The sequence below is a fragment of the Mirounga angustirostris genome, unplaced genomic scaffold (genome assembly GCF_029215605.1).
Source record: "Mirounga angustirostris isolate CCGP_5_RB_7025 unplaced genomic scaffold, mMirAng1.0.hap1 SCAF_1, whole genome shotgun sequence".
Lineage (NCBI taxonomy): Eukaryota > Metazoa > Chordata > Mammalia > Carnivora > Phocidae > Mirounga > Mirounga angustirostris.
This window is the reverse complement of record NW_026991709.1, coordinates 172128519-172147678: the sequence shown is the minus strand read 5'-3', so window position 1 is coordinate 172147678 and position 19160 is coordinate 172128519. Positions and strand designations below refer to the sequence as shown.

General features: G+C 35.8%; 1 protein-coding gene across 1 annotated transcript in view; it reads left to right on the top strand.

Annotated features, from left to right (window-relative positions):
- Nucleotides 1-19160, top strand: part of CNTN4 (contactin 4) — a 942629-nt gene that overhangs the window by 237658 nt on the left and 685811 nt on the right. The window contains exon 2 of the mRNA XM_054504629.2: nucleotides 11993-12048. The gene's annotated coding sequence lies outside the window, so the exon portion shown is untranslated. The remainder of the gene's footprint in view (nucleotides 1-11992; nucleotides 12049-19160) is intronic.

Below are 19160 nucleotides of genomic sequence, written 5' to 3'. Positions count from 1 at the left end.
CTGCATGGAGCACTAGATGTTGTGCACAAACAATGAATCATGGAACACTACATCTAAAACTAAAGATGTAATATATGGGGATAATATAAGAATTAAAAAAAATAAAAATAAAAATAAAAGAAATGTGGAACTTTTCCTATAGTATTTGAGCTAAATTTTTTTTTAAATTATAATGGTTCAGAGTGAAAATAAATATTTATTTTAGGGAATTGAGCAAATCATTAAGGAAATATACTTTTGCATATACCCACTATGAGGAGAAATTGGGCAGTGATTTCTATGACCTTAGTCTGACAACTCATTCATCAGGTAACTTGTTCCATTATGAGGAGAGAATGAGGCAGTGGGGTTTCAGTTGAAGCAAGAATAGAAGTGGCTGCCACCATTTCTGAATTAGTACTAAGTGCTTGGTCCTGGGCAATAAAGGTATCCTGGCCTCCATTTTACAAATGCAGAATTTGAAGCTAAGAGAGAATATTTTGCCTCTGGTCATAAAGGAGTAAGTGAGGGAGTTAGGTTTGAACTAATGTTTCTCTAACTCTATAGCCTGTTTCTTACCAGTTCACCAGGCTTTTTTGGATGTGGACAATACATAGAAGAGTTTTCTACCAATGAAGATGTAGGACACCAATAGGATTTTTCAAAGTGTTTCAAATGTCGCAGTGCCTACCCTGGAGTTCAGTTAAGTCATAACTGATTTGTAGTGAACTAGGGAAATTTCAAGTAGATATGAATTAGACAATCCTCAGTATAAGTGTGTGTGTGAATATGTGTGTGTGTGTGGCACTAAATTTCTTTCAGGAAAGTAAGGAAATTTCCCGCTGAGTAGGAAGTATTTACATTTTTCACCTACTTGTTCATGGATTTCCAAATTGATGGCTATTTGCTTCAAAAGTAGACAGGAAATCAATCCTGGAAATTATTGTGTGTGTAGCTCAATTCAGTACGTTGTAAAATAATATTTCTTTCATCTCCTTTATGCTGTTTAGTTGCTATTTCATTCTTCATGGTAATAGAAAAATATTCAATGATATTGTGAACACATACTGACCTTTAAGATTTGTTCGCAGGTTCAGCGGACATTTGTTCGGGAGGCACTTGGCTTTTATATCAGCCAGTCTCTTCCTCTTTGGGGCAGAAAATCAAGTCATGCTTTGTATTTTACATTGTGTTTGTGTTTCCCTGTGTAATGAGGACTTCTCTCTTTAAAGAAAGCCATGATGTAGATCACTTTCTGGACCGTGAGTAGCAATGGATCTGGGAAAGGATGCATGTTCCCAACTACAGTGGTGGGAACTAGTAATCTGCCTCCAGAGAACCAGAATAAATAGATGTTTCTAGTGAAAAGTAGGGGCGATGTTTGTAATGCCCCCCCCATTCTGGGCTCTCAGACCTAATTACTCATACAGAATTTCCCTTTTCATATATCGATTTCCCCCCAATTCTGGACATTTATGTACTATGATCGTATTTCTTAACATCTGTGCATATTTTCTATTTAACATTTTCTATAAACCTAATGAATTTAACTAATTGTGCATATGAAGAACATTTATATTGTTCTTGAAAAATAATGTGCTATAAGTGGAAAATAAACACAAAAATATTCAAACATAAGTACACATAGATTTAAAATGTTCGGAAAATAAAGATAATAATGTGTACCACCAGAAGTCCTATGACCACATTCTGAAAACTGTAGCCCCTCTGATCCCTATTTTTCAGATTGAAATTGCACTTCAGAGACCTTACCACAGTTTCCATTATAGGTTTCCCCTGCTTTCTGAAAGTAGAGTGTTTCTGTGAAAACTTTCATAGCCCTAATGGCATAAAACAAAAGACAATTACCATTAGTTTATATAGAAAATTTTCGAACATTCTCAGATCCCAAAAATAACCTCTCTCAGACTTTTCTGATAGCTTAGGACACATATTTTTTAAGCTGCCCCAAATAGGCATTCCTGGGAGGCTCAGTTGGTTGAGTGTCTACCTTCGGCTCAGGTCATGATCGCAGGGTCCTGGGATCGAGTCCCGCATCGGACTCCCTGCTCAGTGGGGAGTCTGCTTCTCCCTCTGCCTGTTGCTCCCCCTTCTTGTGGTCTCTTTCTCTCTCTGACAAATAAATAAAATCTTTAAAAAAAAAAAAAGATGCCCAAAATAAATCAAGGTAAATCACAAACCCTCTTAGACACTGTTGTGTGTCAAAACTGCCATGGCTTGATGCTGAGTGTAGTTACTGGGAAGGAGCTTGGTGGTATGCTCAGTGTGTGCACTGCCTCTCTAACTACTTATTGCAAAATAAACACTGAACACTACTTGTGCTTTTCGCTGTTTTTTTTTTTTTTTTTTTTTTTTAATAAAAGTGAAAATCCTCTTCAGATTCAGGTACTCTGCTAATGTAGGTCTTTCCTGATAGTGAACTGGCATAACATGAACTTTCAAGAAACAAAGGATACCTGTGTGTACAAGTCATTTATGGCCATGAACAGATTTTCTGCCTTTGAGGAGCCAGACTGTAAGCTCCTTAGGCCTCCCCAGACCGTGTGGCTTTTACCTTGCACTCCACTATGTCTTTTACTGCGTACAGGTATGCACTGTGTATTTAATTCCTGCTCAGTAAATTGAACACTTACACAAGTCTCCAGGAATGAAGTCCAGTGCAATTTACGAGAACAGGACAGTGCAGAACAACAAGCTCAAGAAAATGAACCAGTGGTATCTGGGAACAGTTATTTAAATATATAGAACTAGAGGCGTTTCTTTTTATTAAAAACAGCCATTTAATAGGCTTTACTGTGTACTGAGCACTTGGTCAACATTAATGTATATAATTCTCACAATAGCCCAAGGAAGCAAATAGGATTAGTACCTTCATTTAATACATGAAGAAAGTAAGGCACCGAGGGAAGTGAGTAATTTGCTGAAGGTTACTGAGATAGGATATGGAGATTTGAGTTTTGAAAGCCAGATTCTGTACTCTCAATCACTACTCTATGCTATATTTCTTCTTTGAGTATATGAAATTACCCATGTGAAAATATTTGGATTCTGTCGGTCTACAGTTACTTGTTGTCATTTATGATCCATTTCATTTGTCTTCCATTTGCTAGGCAGAAATGTGGGTATTTCCTTTCCCTGAATTGGTGAAACTCAGATAAAGAGCATGCACTTATAGGAAAGATCAAATTCTAAGTGTCCAATATATTTTTATATCATGTCACATATTGTGATATATTAGGCTGCTGTGGAATGTCAAGCATTGGCATAATGTATGTCTTGGAAATGCAGAGTGACAGGTTGTCATTATAGCTGTTCCAAGTTTTTGTGATAATGCTGAACCCTGGAAAATTTCATTTTCTGGTTTTGCACATTGCCAACACATTGACATTTCCCTTATGTTTTCCCAATGGGAAAGACAAAATTGAATATAGCCAAACCTGATAATTTTCCTTAATGGAAATTTAAGGGGCTAAGAAGCCTACATTTGTGTATGGGCTTCAATAATTTGAAGTGAATTATTTTCTGTCTTTATCCTTAGGATGTAGAGGCAGATGAAGTAGTTTTTTCACAGACCTGAATTGTACAATGAACACCTACTGATGTAGATCATTCAAATTATAAGTGCAAACAGTGCTTATATTTAGAACAGGGTCCTGTGCATCATGGGAGATCTAGCAAACATCCCTGTCATCTATTCACTAGGTGTCAGTAGCAAACCACCCTTACCCCCATCCCCCAATTTGTACAACCAAAAATGTTTCCAGACTTTGCTAAAAAAAATGGCCTTTGGTTGACAATTATGGATTTTGAGAATGGAATTTCTGGTTGGTTGTTTTTGTAAACTCCTAAAATTCATACCTTTGCACCTATTTTAAGACCAGATTTTTTTTAGGCTAATGTCTTATGGGACACAATGCCAAGTTTGCATTTCCAAGCCTATTACAACAAAGTAACTATTAATGTATTGTCTACTAGCGTTGTCTCTTACAAATAAAATTAAGTTGTATCACTGGCAGAACCTTTGAGAAATGAGGCGTTCTTATCTCATTTTAAGGTTTATGAAAGTAATCTCTCCAAATATTGGTAATATAGAGACAAATATAGACAAATATAGAGTATTTTATAATTACAAGGTGCTTTTAAACTCAATATTTAATTTTCCCAGTAATTCTGAGTAAGGTTTTAATTTACCCATTTTACTGATTAATAAATGGAGACTGAGGAGTAGCTTTTGTCTATTTCTTGTGAATTAGATCAGAAAATACCACCATTCTGAGTAATTGTATATGAGTAGAGTTTTCTTGCTCAACTTTTTTTTTTTAGATAGGGAGAGGTGGGGCTAGGGGCAGAGGGAGAGGGAGAGAGAGAATCTTAAGCAGGCTTCATGCTCAGCATGGAGCCCAATATGGGGCTCAATCTCACAATCCTGAGATCATGACCTGAGTTGAAATCAAGAGTCAGATGCTTAATGGACTGAGCCACCCAGGTGCCCCTTGCTGATTAAACTCTTAAGTAAAGCTCTCTTCTTGGGTATAAACTTTTTTCATATCCTCGAGAGTCATGCTAAAGATGCATGCACCTTTCTTTCTTCTGCTCTTTTATTTCTAAATCCATATACCACCATTTACTATTTTGATGTCACTGGTTGTTTGTCTTGGGACCTCATGTTGACTGGACCATCTGTCTATAGCCCCTCAAGTGAGCTGCCCTAATTATGTTACATCAGGACAACTTGTGAAGCTCTGGATATCATGTTTCTAACCTTACAACTGATAAGCAGCATAAGCCATTCCCATTGCTATTCTCAGTCCTCTCTCTGTCTTAAATAGATGCAGAGATCTCCAGGCTCTTAAGCATCTTCCAGTCCTGTTTACTTTGTAGTCAAGACCCCAGAAATTAGTTTTTCAGAATATGGCTCTTCAAGCCAGACTCCTCAAGGTGATGGCTCCCGTGTAAACTTGATATGAAAACTCCTACACTGTGTAATACTGTCATCTCAGGGAGAGCCACTATTCATTAGCTTAAATTGTCAGCTTTATGTTTCAGTAAAATAAATACACATTTTCCCTACGGTAATGACTTTTTTTTCCCTCACTTTGTGAAAACTGCAGGGACCCTTGTTATCGAGAGATAATCATATTCTAGCAGTGCCACTTATTATGCCCAGTGAAAGTCCCAAGGATATGATTATCTCTTAATAACTCTAAAGCCTGTTATGTATCATGTTGTATTGCTGTTTACTTTGAGTGCGTGGGGGGAATCCATTAGTGATCTCTGTGGTTGATATTATTCATTGGGATAATGATAAAAGAATCAAATGACCATTTGTTTGCTTGTAGCTAGACAGCACAATAAGAAATGCATCCCACTTCTCACTGAAAAATGTATTTAAATGTCATCTCTAGCTTAGTATTAGTTTAATAACCTGGATGTTAATACTAAATTAACATCAGGCAAAGCTAAAGGAAAGTTAGGAAATAAACATGGATAATTTAATAACTATGTGACCTTTACCTCCCACAGAAAATTCAGGTTGGGTTTTAAATACCTGTGAAAGAAGTAAACACCCCTGAAAAAGAAGTACTCGCTAATTCAGTGATGGAAAATGCCATCGATAATTTAAGTAAAGTAAGATGGATGTAAGGAAATCCCCTTAAATATAATGGTCTTCTAGAATATGGACAGTTAATGAATTTTTTCCCTCTTACCTCACGCCTTCCTTTCATGTACAAAGAATGCAATAATTTTGGTTTCATTTACTGAATACCTTTTAGAGACCAGATAGTTGTCATGCATTCTCTCATTTTATCTTTACTAGAACCTTGCCAAGGTAGTTAATACTGTTCCTGTTGTTTTTAGGTCAGGAAACTGAGGCTGTAAGGGGTTAAATAACTTGCTTGAGTTCATGTAGAAGGTAGATGGCAAAGCCTAGCTTCAGATCTGATTTTAGAGTCCATTTGTTATCTACTAATTATTTAAAGGTGTGATCTGAAGGATGGTTACAATTATAGAACACTTGTAGCTGATGGTGATCTTGTATATGTGTATTATTAGGTAGATGCATGTCTGACCCTAATGAAAGGGGAAAAGTTGGCTGAAGTGATGAGACCACTATCTTCTCTCTCCTAATCTTGCTTCCAACGTCTGTGAGAACTGAAAGAATTAGGAATGCCTCATCTGTTTTTTTGAACATATTAATTAGGACTATTTTCATACTCTTAGCTGTCACTTGGGAAGGATTGTTTTGTTCTGAATAAATACTTGACATACTTTTTTTTTACTTCTGAGGTATTTGGAAAGGGTCTAGATCAGGACTTTTTGTTCTCCAGAGTAAAAATCATCCTTTTTGACCCAGGCCTTGTCAACAGCTGCCTCTTTCTAGTTGCATTTAGCCAAGAAGCTCTGCAGTCAATAGTGGATTTCTGGTTTCTTTGTATTGTAATAAAGCCAATGCATTTCTGTTGATACCAGCTGATATGTTCAAAACTCCTGGACCCAATCATTCTGAACAGAGGGAGATTTGTCCCTTTATTCATACATTAATCTTCTGTCTAGTCCCACAGGTGACTTCTTGGAGTTTATAATGAAAGCCACAACTAAACTTTAACCATAATTTAAAGGTTACAATAGTAGGTAAGCAGTATGGATTTAACATTGGAAAATTTAATTTTCAGTAATTTTGAAAAATAATTAAATATTTTGTATATATTATACACTGGGCACTGTATGGATTATCTCATTCTGCCCTCACAAAAACAATGTAAGGTAGATATATAATTATTAGGCTCATTTTTTGCATAAGGAAGCAGAACTTAAAGAAGCCTTTCCTCATGTTCTTGTGCAGAGGAGGCTATTACTCCATTGCCTCTAATGGATGCATAGTTTCTTTCCCTGTATAAATAAAGCAGTGCAAAAGTAGGCAAGAATAATGCATGTATCTTTACCCCTTTTCAAGGAACGCCATTGTGTATCTATCTACCTTATTCATCTCTTGAGTGTGCTGGCACATTTGAGATGGAAAGTTTTAACTAAATCACTTTTCCCCCTGATAAGAATATGGCTGTTCAATATTTTTTCCAGTGGAGAATAAGTAATCCCTAATTATAAAATCAAGAACGTCTCAGTACCTCTCTAGGCATCATTAGAAGTTTCCTTTTAAGAGCAGTCAAGAAAATATATGGTAGAAATGGAATTAATTTTTAAAAAAAATTTTAAAAGATTTTATTTATTTATTTGATAGAGACACAGCGAGAGAGGGAACACAAGTGGGGGAGGGTGGGAGAGGGAGAAGCAGGCTTCCCTCTGAGCAGGGAGCCCGATGTGGGGCTCGATCCCAGGACCTTGGGATCATGACCTGAGCCAAAGGCAGACGCTTAATGACTGAGCCACCCAGGCGCCCCTGGAATTAATGTTTTTTTAAAGATTTTATTTATTTATCGGAGAGAGAGAGAAAGAGAGCACAAGCAGGGGGCGCAGCAGACAGAGGCAGAGGGAGAAGCAGGCTTCCCACTGAGCAAGGAGCCTGATGTGGGACTGGATCCCAGGACCCTGGGATCATGACCTGAACCGAAGGCAGATGCTTAACTGACTGAGCCACCCAGGTGTCCCAGAATTGGAATTGATTTTTAAGTTGCATGTCCCTTACTTAGTTTTTAATTTGGATCCATTTATTCACTCAGCATGTATTTAGGGAATTCTTATTTTGGACTAGGTTGTATTAATCTCTGCAACTTCAAATTGAAGAATAAGACAAAACAGATATATATTTTCCTACAATAAAAGATATGTGTGGGGGGGGTGGGTGGTAAACATATTGCGATTAGTGTCCTGCTAGAAACATGTTGAATGTAACAGGACAACAAGATTCATTACGATCCTGAAATGCTATGATTTTGTAAAGAGGATTATTTCAAAAATAATACTCTATGATTTTTTTAAAAAACTGAAATAGTTTATGTATAATATATTAGTTTCAGGTGTATAACATAATGATTTCACAGTTGTATACATTACAAAATGCTCACCATAAATGTATTTACTACCTGTCACCACAAAAAGTTATTTCAGTATTATTGACTATATTCCCTAAGGTGTATTTTTCATCCCCATGACTTATTTATTTTATAACTGGAAGTTTATACCTCTTAGTCCCCTTAACTTATTTCACCTAATCCCCTACTCTGCTCCCCTTTGGCAAACAGCAAAACCCCAGTATTACCTTACACCAGTCAGAATGGCTATTATCAAAAAAAGACAAGAAATAACCAATGTTAAAAAAAAATAACAAATTTTGGAGTGTGTGGAGAATAGGAGACCTTTGTGACCTGTTGGTGGGAATGTCAATTGGTGCAGCCACTGTGGAAAACAGTATGGAGTTTCCTCAAAAAAATAAATAAATAAAAAGAGAAGTACCATATGATCCAGTATTTCCACTTCTGAATATTTCCCTGAGGAAAATGAAAACACTGATTTGAAAAGACTTATGTGCCCCTATGTTTATTGCAGTGTTATTTATAAAAGCCAAGATACTGAAGCAATCTAAGTGCCCATCAACAACAGATGATCGGATAAGATGTGTATATATATATACAATGGAATATTACTCAGCCATAAAGAATGAAATCTAGCTATTTGTGACAACATGGATAGACCTAAAATGTGTTATATTAAGTGAAATATGTCAGACAAAAGAAAGACAAATACCATATGATTTCATTTATATGTGGAATCTAAAAAAGCAAAAAACAACAAAAAGAGAAACAGACTGAAACATAGAGAAGAGTCTATTACATTTTTACATTTATTTTGATGATGTTTGTTTGGCGGTGGCTGAGTAGAGCAGTAGCTTGATTTGTCAGCAAATACCATGAAGTTAGGGATATTTTTCTGTTTATTTTCCCAGTAACTATTTTTGAAATAAATGAATAAATGTAAATATAAAATCTGTTGGTCTGTAAAGGTAAAGAAGCAGCTGAGTATGAATCATATTTATGAGCCAAGAGAATTTGTATATGTAGATTTTCTTGCAAATAGTGTTGTGGGGTGATTTTTGTTTCTTCATATTGCTCATCTGTATGTCTCTCTCAGTTTCTTTAGGCACATAGCTGGGACTTCATATTACCCACAGAAAGCTTGCCTTCAGTGGGCTCATTTCTTAACCAACAACCATTTAGTTGTAAGTTATAGAAATGTACACTAGTTCACATAAAGAGAAGGGCTGTTGAAACCATATGTCAGGGAAAGTGATTGTGATCTAAGTACAGAAAACTAGGTAAAACCTGACCTCAAAGGGACTTGAAAAGGCAGGATATGTGACTACTTGTCACCCTTTTCATTTTATTTTTAATACCTTATTTCTCATGGGGATCAGGATTAAGGGTGTATGTTATCCCAACCCTAGTTTTCCTGGAATGTCTGTTTCATTCTCTGATTCTCTCAACAGACTAGTTTCTTTTACAATAATTCTACCTTTACTTGCCTTGAACTCTCAGTGGTGCAGTTTAGAATCTCTGAGAGAGAATCCTATTAGGCTTAATGTGGGTCAAGCATTCCTCCTTGTTCAATCACTGTAGCCAATTATACAGTACATAGGACAATCCTTTACAGGAGCTATGGATGGGGCAAACTTTTTAAGGTGCAAATATTGATTCAGAGACCTTCTTGGGATCAGTCCTAGATATTCCTCCTTTTTTCCAACCTACCTTCCATTCTTTTGGGCTCTGTTCTTTGCTCCATGACAGCTAACAAATCTGATAAATGTATTCATGTTTGCCCATCTAATAGGTAATTTCTTTTGGCCAGTTTTCCCTCTGGGAGCAATTCCAAAAATCAAAGGGATGAATTTAATAGTAAATACCTTATTTTAAAAAATTTTCTTAAAAAGATTATTTATTTAAGAGAGAGAGAGTGCACAAGAGAGCAGGAGGAAAGGGGAGGGACAGAGGGAGAGGGAGAAACTGACTCCCCGCTGAGCAGGGAGCTCTATCCCAGGATCCTGGGATTGTGACCTGAGCCTAAGGCAGATGCTTAATGGACTTAACTACCCAGGTACCCCTAATGCTAAATATTTCAGACAGTGGGAAAACATTTGGTAGTATGTATTGCTTTTAGGTGCTAACTTTGCTTTTCATATGTATAATCCTTCTTCATGAAACCATTTATGATATATGAGAATCTTTTACCACTATTACTATACTATTACTACTGGTGTTCCATATGCCAGGTGGAAGACTAAATACCTAAATTGCATTATGTTATTTAATTTTCAGTTGTTCTTTGAGGCCGAATAATGCTATGTCCCCACTTCACAGGTGAAATTGAGACTTACGTTAGTTAATAAATTGCTCAAGATCACATGGCTAGTAAATAATTGGACCATTACCCCATCTCAGGCAGCTGTCCCAGAACTTGTGCTTTTAAAAGAGGAACATAATTATTTTCTAATGAATAAAATTGGAACCTAAGTTTTCATTTCAAATCTATATCCTTAATTGCACAAATATAATATTTACTTGCATTCTGTGAAGAATATATTTATGTATGTATGTACATATGTGTGTGTGTGTCAAGTTTTAGTAATACTTGAAAAGAAAGAATGAACCCTTGATCAAAGTTGTGGTTTTGTTTTTTATGGTTTATTATCAGTTTTTAGCTGTTGTTACGGATTTGTAAGCTGGAGTTGCAAGTCATGCCAATAGCTATAAATAGAACTTTTCTTCTTATCAGTGGCTATCCCTAATGTAACAAAAAGTTAGACTTTGAGGTAGGCACTGAACTTTTGTAGCCAACTCACATACATAGAGCTGGTGACTGACCATAGTAACATAAAACAAATGGTGATTTATTTCTGATTCATTATTAACTTGAATATAGGATTTTTGTCTATTTCATAAGAAATATTTCCTTTCATTTGTCATAATCATTGTGGCACTTTATTTATTTTGGGGGAATATCTAAGAAAGGACATTAAAAAAAGATAAGTTACATTTCTGGATATATTAACAATATAAAGAAGACATATTTGGTCTTTACCTTCTGGACATTATTGATATTAACTTGAAAGTAAAGGTAGTTAGGTACTTAATATAGTGATGAATTATTATGATACGCAGCAGGGGCTACCATAATCTTAATAAGTGATAATGTATTTATGGTTAATCAGGAAAGTAAAATATTTTTATCCTAATCAATTATACTATATTTAAATGTAAATTAGACTGGACTTGTGTAATGATATTTCTGAGTGGCCAATCTATATTGATCTACATAAAATGATATTTTAATTATAAAAAAATTATAAGACAGTTATTTTGCTCAAAAGTAAAGTTTTCTACAATAGAAACTTGGTTAGAAGATACATACATATACATAAACTTGAAGGTATGAATATATACATTTATTCTGGGTAATATTATATATATTTTTTCCTCAGAGGGAAACAGTATTGCTTCAGGGGAAATTACTCTCAGGCACAGAATTATTTTGCAATTAAAGATTAACTTGGTGGCTTTAAGAGAAGATATATTACCATATTTATGGAGAGAGTGTTTTGTTTTTGTTATTGTTGCTCTCATTTTACATATTCATATGTCTAGCAAAACCCACCAGATATTTTCTAGTTCATTGTTCACCTTTTCATTATTTTATAAGCTTTTGTAATATACGTTCTTTAGAAATTGTCTTTTTTATTGAATCTGAATACCACAAAATATCACAGGCTCCTAGAGCCATTATACTAACAAAGAAAGGTTAGAGTGGTGAATTGACTGGTCAATAGTCACACAGCTGGTGGGAGACAAAACAGAGAAAGGAAGCTGGCATCCTGGCTCCTCATCTGGGCAGTTCTATCAAGCTGAAGATTCATATTGACCATATTAATTTTCATTTCCTCCTAATTTAATTTTAGAATGGCAATAGTTAAGTATCAGCTACACATAAGCTTATTTATACTTGCAAAGTGTATTTATTTGTATATTTTTTATTTTTATTCTAGGGATCTTTGATATACAATACCTCCACAGTATGTGGTCCAAAGAACTGCCCTAAAAGGTAAGCTTCCCACAAGGGAAGATTGTCTTTATTTCACTTCACTTTTGGTTAGCCTCCTTAGTTTTTATGGAAACATTAAGATCTATTCCTTACAGAGTGATGCCATGAGATCATTTTTAGTGTTTTTCTGAAGGTTGAAGTTAATGAAGATGGTGAAATCATGTAAATTAAGACTTGACAATAGGAAATTGAGGCCTTTCCCAAGTCTCTCTGGAGAAGATACTTGTGGTAGCTTTTCTGTGGCTCAGATTAATTTGATAATTGAAAAACTTTTGAATTTGGCATCATGGAAAGAGTACTGGGAATAAAGTAAAAGTTGTTGCACTTTTACCAAATGGCTTTATAGGAAAGAACATTTTATCAGGCAAATCAACACAAATATTAAGTTATTAGGTCCTACAAATATTCAGGTCTTAAAATTGAAGCCTTTTAGGGTTAAAACACAAGCAGTATAACTCATGATCTGTGATATATGCAAATTTTTTCCTTCTAAAAAAGTGAAATACCTGTTTTTATTTTCTAAGGCTGCTGTAGATATGTACCATGAACTGGGTGACTTAAAACAACAGCAGTTTGTTTTTGTCAGAGTTCTGTAGCTTAGAAGTCTGAAATGAAAGTGAAGGTGTGAAGGCAGGTCTTACTCTCTGAAGGCTCTGAGGGTGGAATCCATCCTTGATTCTTCTAGTTTCTGGTAATTGGCAACAGTATTTGGTGTTCCTTGGCATGTAAAGGCTTCACTCAGATCCCTCTCTGTCTTCACATAGACTTCTCCCCAAACTTGTATTTGTAATAGGCACCAGGCATTGGATTGAGGGCCCACTCTAAAGCAATGCAACCTTATCTCAACTTGCTGATGTCTTCAAGGACCTTTTCCCAAATAAGCTCACATTCACAGATCTAGGGATTGGGATTTCAACATATCTTTTTGGACATAGTTCACCCATAATAGTATATATCCCTTAAAATTGACATCAGTGATGTTAAAATTAATTATGGTTAACTAGGAATTCATGGGGAAAAACACTAATGAGGGTGGTGGTGGAGGAGGTCTCATTCCATTAATACACATAAAATAAAATGCCAACTCATTTTAAAAGTTGTAATAATTATGTCTTGATGGACAACTTATCTCCCAAACAAGATAAAATTTAAAACTCAGTTATTCAGTATAGGGATTGATGACATTGGGTAAATATTAGCACATGATTTTGACTCTCAGGGGAAGATTATTTTTAACACCCTCAATTATAAAAAAAATTAGGAAAAAAATTTATTTCACTTGATTCCTTAATTGTTTTTCACAAGCCAAGATCGAATCAGGTATTTTTTACCACTTAAATATTGCTCTATAACAAACCACTCCTAGATTCAGTGGGTAAAAAACAGTAACTATTAATTATTTCTCATGAATATATCAGGTAAGCTGTGTGGGTCATCTGATGTGGAACCCATTTTTGACTGGGTGTGTTAGTGTATATAGGGTCTGCTTGTAGGTAAATTAGGGGGAGCCTCTGCTCTGAATAGTCTCTATTCCTCCAGGAGAAGCCAGGCTTTTTCTCACGGTGATGACTTTTTCTTATTCCACAGTATTTTGAGTGTTCTCAAACTTGGTATTAGTTTTTATTTTTATTTCCACAGACTTGTCTAGCTACAGTCCATCCCAGACAAAGTAGTAGGAGTGATCTTCCTAAATCTTTCCCTAAATCTAATCAGATTATCATAACTACCTATAAATCTTTGTTCCTTGTTTTCCTTGGATCAACTCCAGCTATTTGACATGGCTTTAGAAGTTTTTATATTATTTGACCATTGCTTACTTTTCTACCTTCATTTCTCACCCCTCCTCCCTTCCAAAATAGGTTCTACCAGCTTGTATTTTTTTTTTTTAAGATTTTATTTATTTATTTGTCAGAGAGAGAGAGAAAGAAAGAGCACAAGTAGGGTGAGCGGCAGGCAGAGGGAGAAACAGGCTTCCCGCTGAGCAAGAAGCCGATGCGGGACTCCATCCCAGGACTCTGGGATCATGACCTGAGCTGAAGGCAGGAGCTTAACTGACTGAGCCACCCAGGCGTCCCTCAGCTTGAATTTTTATTTATTTTTTTATTTTTTATTAGCATAAAATGTATTATTTTTTTCAGGGGTACAGGTCTGTGATTCATCATTCTTACACAGTCAGCTTGAATTTTCAAAAAATTGTTTAAATATGCCATTTTTTCTCTTGCTTTTCTTCATTCTATTCCTTCTTTCAGAAATATATTGTTCTCCTCATCCTGCACCCTTCTCCCGTCTTTAATCAACTCTTTATTGCTAACTAAAAACTTGATGTTTGAGGAAGGCTTCTGTGTTTTTCTTCTCTGGGTTAGGCTTTCCTCCAGTGCCAGTATCAATGTGGACAACATGAAAATCACATTGTACTGCAATTGCTTTTTTGATTAGTTTCCTTTCTCATTATGGACCCTAGTAAGCCAGTGATGATACATACCTTTTATCTACATTGTGGTATTCAGTCCTCAGTAATTATCCATGGAAAGAATGGAGTATATAATGACATCTTTTGTGTTCCAATTACACTGTCTTTAAAAGTTTGAGATGTCGAAATCATACTCAATGGCAAAAAGCTGAGAGCTTTACCCTTAAAATTAGAATCAAGACATGAATGCAAACACTTACTACTGAACTTCAGCATAGTATTAGAAGTCCTAGCCAGAACGATTAGACAAGAAAAAGAAATGAAAGGCATTTAATTGGAAGGGAAGACATGAAATTATCACTATTTACAGATGACATGATTTTATATGTAGAAAACCATAAAGAGTCCACCAAAAAACTGTGAGAACAAATGAATTCAGGAAAGTTGCAAGGTACAAAATTGGTATACAAAAATTTGTTGCATTTTTATACACTAACAATGAACTATCAAAAAGAAGTTAAGAAAATAGTCCCCTTTGCAATTGCATCAAAAAGAATAAGATGCCAAAAAATAAATAAATAAATAAAATGCCTAGATACAAATTTAATCACAGAGATGAAGGACTACTGAAAACAAGAAGAATTAATATTGTTAAAATGTCTATCCCTCCCAGAGCAATCTACATATTTCAGTGCAATTCTTATCAAAATTCCAATGGCATTTTTCTCAGAAATAGAACAAAAAAAATTAAAATTTGTATGGAAACACAGAAGGTCCTAAATAGCCAAAGCTATCCTGAGAAAAAAAGAACAAAGCTGGAGGCAACACACTCCCTGATTGCAGACAATACTATAAAGCTACAGTAATCAAAACACTTTGGCATTGGCATAAAAACAGACAAATAGATTAGTGGAACAAAATAGGGGGCCCAGAAATAAGCCCCCATGCATATATGGTCAATTTATGACAAAGGAGGCAAGGAAGGAGAGTGTCTTTAATAAATAGTGTTGGGAAGACTGAGCAACCACATACAAAAGAATGAAACTAAAGCACTATCCTCCATCCAGTACAAAAATTAACTCAAAATGGATTAAAGACTTGAATGTAAGACCAGAAACCATAGAACTCCTAGAATAAAACATAGGTAATAAGCTCCTTGTTCTTAGCAATATCCTTTTAGATCTTACTCTAGAAGCAATAGTAACAAAAGAAAAATAAACAACTGGGACTACATCAAACTGAAAAGCTTCAGCCAGCAAAAGAAATAACCACGAAAATGAGAAGGTAACTTACATTTGCAAATCATACATTTGATAAAAGCTAATATTTAAAACATATAAAAATCTTACATAATGTAAAAAAATAACCCAGTTAAAATATGGGCAGAGGATCTAAATAGACATTTTTCCAAAGAGGACATACAGATGGCCAACAGGCACATGAAAAGGTGCTCAGCATCAGTTGTCATCAGGGAAATGCAAATCAAAACCACAATGAGATATCACTTCACACCTCTCAGAAGGGTTAAAATCAAAAAGACAAAAAATAGAAAGCATTTGCAAGGATGTGGAGAAAAGGGAACCCTCATGCACTGTTGATGGGAGTATAAATTGGTGCAGCCACTGTGAAAAACAGTATGGAGGTTTCTCAAAAAATTAAAAAACTACCATAAGATCCAGCAATTTCACTTCTGGGTGTTTATTTTAAAAAAAAGATACTAATTTGAAAAGATAGAGGCAACCTTATGTTATTTGCAGCATTATTTACATTAGTCAAGATAAGCAAACAACCTAAGTAGCCATTGATGAATGAATGGATAAAAAAGATGTGGCATGAGGTGCTTGGGTGGCTCAGTCAGTTAAGCATCTGCCTTTGGCTCAGGTCATGATCCCAGGGTCCTGGGATAGAGTCCTGCATTGGGTTCCCTGCTCAGTGGGAGGCCTGCTTCTCCCTCTCCTGCCACTGTTCCCCCTGCTTATGTGCACACGCTCTCTCTCTCTGTGTCAAATAAATTAAGTAAATAAATAAATAATATATTAAAAAAAGATGTGTGTATGTATACATATATATGTATACATAGAGACACAATTGTAATTCTACACAGCTATAAAAAAGAATGAAATTTTGCCATTTGTGGCATTACCTATGAACCTACAGGGTATTATGCTAAGTGAAATAAGTCAGAAAAAGAAAGACAAATACTGCTTGATTTCACTTAGAGCTGGAATCCAAAAAACAAAAAAAATTGGTGGACAAACCCAAACCAAACTCATACATACAGAGAATAGGTTGATGGTTGCCAGAAGGGAGGGAGGCTTGAGGGAACACCAGGTAGGTAAAGAAGATCAAGAAGTACAAGCTTCCAGTTATAGGGGCATCTGGGTGGCTCAGTTGGTTGAACGTCTGACTCTTGGTTTCGGCTCAGGTCATGATCTCGGGATCATGATCTCAGGGTCTTGATATCAAGCCCTGTGTCCAGCCCTGCCTCTGGTTCAGTGGGGATTCTGCTAGAGATTCTCTCCCTCTCCCTATACCCCTCTTCACGCTCACTCATATACATGCTTTCTCTCTCTCTAAAAATGAATGGATAAATCTTAAAAAAAAAAAAAAAAAAAAAAAACAAGCTTCCAGTTATAAAATAAATAAGTCATGGGGATTTAATATACAGCATGGGGACTGTCGTCAATAATATTGAATTGCAAATTTGAATAAGAAAGTAAATCTTAGAAGTTCTCATCACAAGCAAGATGTAACTTTGTATGATGACAGATGGTAAATAGACTTAATGTGGTGAACACTTTGCAGTGTATACAAATGTTGAATCATTACATTGTACACCTGAAACTAATAAAATGTATCTCAATTATACTTCAATGAACAAAGTTTTTGGACAGTTCCAGAATTAAGACCCAAAGGCAGGAGGTCACGTACTTTCAAATTGTCATGATCCCCTTTTGGTTGTGCTTAAGGAGGGCCATGGCACCACCTCCAGGTGCCCTAGCCTCTTGTCCTCCACCACAGGTTGTAAAAGTGGCTGCCTATGGATAAGAACAGCTTCAAAACAGAGTTATGTTGGTTCACATATTTGTTTTTTTTTCCTTTTAATTGCAAAAAGATAAAGTTTTAATTGTTGCCAACACTTGAAAATTCGATTTCAGATATAATGATGATTTCTAGGTTGTCTTAGAAGAAATCAGAATACCTTCCTACCCCAGGCTTGCACTCATAGATGGCAGGAGGTCTTTCCTGGGCAGCAGCTGCCTCCTTCTTCGTTCTCCAGTTTATTATATCACTTCATTTGCTACCTATTTGGGCCTGACAGGCCCTTGAGTTTAGTATCCTCAGCTGTACAAAGACTTCTGGATTGATGGAATGTGGAAGCTTAGTTCAGCTTCTGAGAGTCTGTCTCTGGTGAACCAAAGATCGTAGGTTCAGTGGCTGAATGGGCCATTTAGTTGTTCCTGTCATATATCTATCAACTAAGTGAAAAATAATTTTGGCTTTATGTTCAGAGTCCTGTGCTTTAAATTCCTGCTCTAGGGCGCCTGGGTGGCTCAGTCGTTAAGCATCTGCCTTCGGCTCAGGTCACGATCCCAGGGTCCTGGGATCTAGCCCCGCATCGGGCTCCCTGCTCAGTGGGAAGCCTGCTTCTCCCTCTCCCACTCCCCCTGCTTGTGTTCCCTCTCTCGCTCTCTCTCTCTGTCAAATAAATAAATAAAATCTTTGAAAAAAAATATAAATAAATAAATAAATTCCTGCTCTAATATTGGAGCAGGTAAACTAACTTCTCTGAGACTCATTTTTTTCCCATCAGCAAAATGGAGACGGTAATATTTGAGGGCTTGCAGAATGTAAATTTGTTTTGTTAACACCACAACATTTAGTCTAGCATACACACAGAGAAAATGGAAGAAAATAATTACATTCTTTTTCTCTGGATTGGTATTAGTAATTTTCGTCTTTTGTTAGATATTAGTCAGTTAAAAACAGGAAAATTAAGTACTGATACATGCTACAATATGGAGATACTGTGAAAATATTATAAGAAGCCAAACACAAAAGTCCACATATATGATTTCACTTATAAGAAATATCCAGAATAGGCAAAAGTATAGAGAGAAAAAGTATAATAGTTGTTTCCAGGGACTAAGGGCAGAGGAGAATATGGGAGTACTGCTCAAGGGTTTCTTTTTTGGAGTGATAAATATGTTCTCAAATTAGATAGTGGTAATAGTTGCACAATCTTGTGAATATACTAAAACCACTGAATTGTATAGTAAATGGTGAATTTTATACGTGAAGTAGATCTCAATATAGTAATAGATTATGAAATGCATGTTTTAAGAAGACAAAATTTCTCCTTCAGATAAGGTGACTAGGGGATGTAACAAAATAAACAGACTCCTTAGGTTATCATTCAAATCAATACATACTGTCTTCCTAAAAGTCCTGATGTGTTCTCCCAGGCCAAAGACCAAGTCAGGTTTCTAATTTTAAGGATTAATGGTTTAATAAAAGGTTATGAGTGATGGAGGCAGGCAGAAATGGGTAAACATTTAATTTTTTTCAATTTTTATCTCTGTAAGCCTTAGATTCCTTACACTATAAAGTAAGTGTCCTAATAGTCATTTTGTTGGGTAACTGCAAGAGTTACAAAGAGTATGTCAAGTACTGATCTTAGTGTCAGTTATAAAATAGGCCC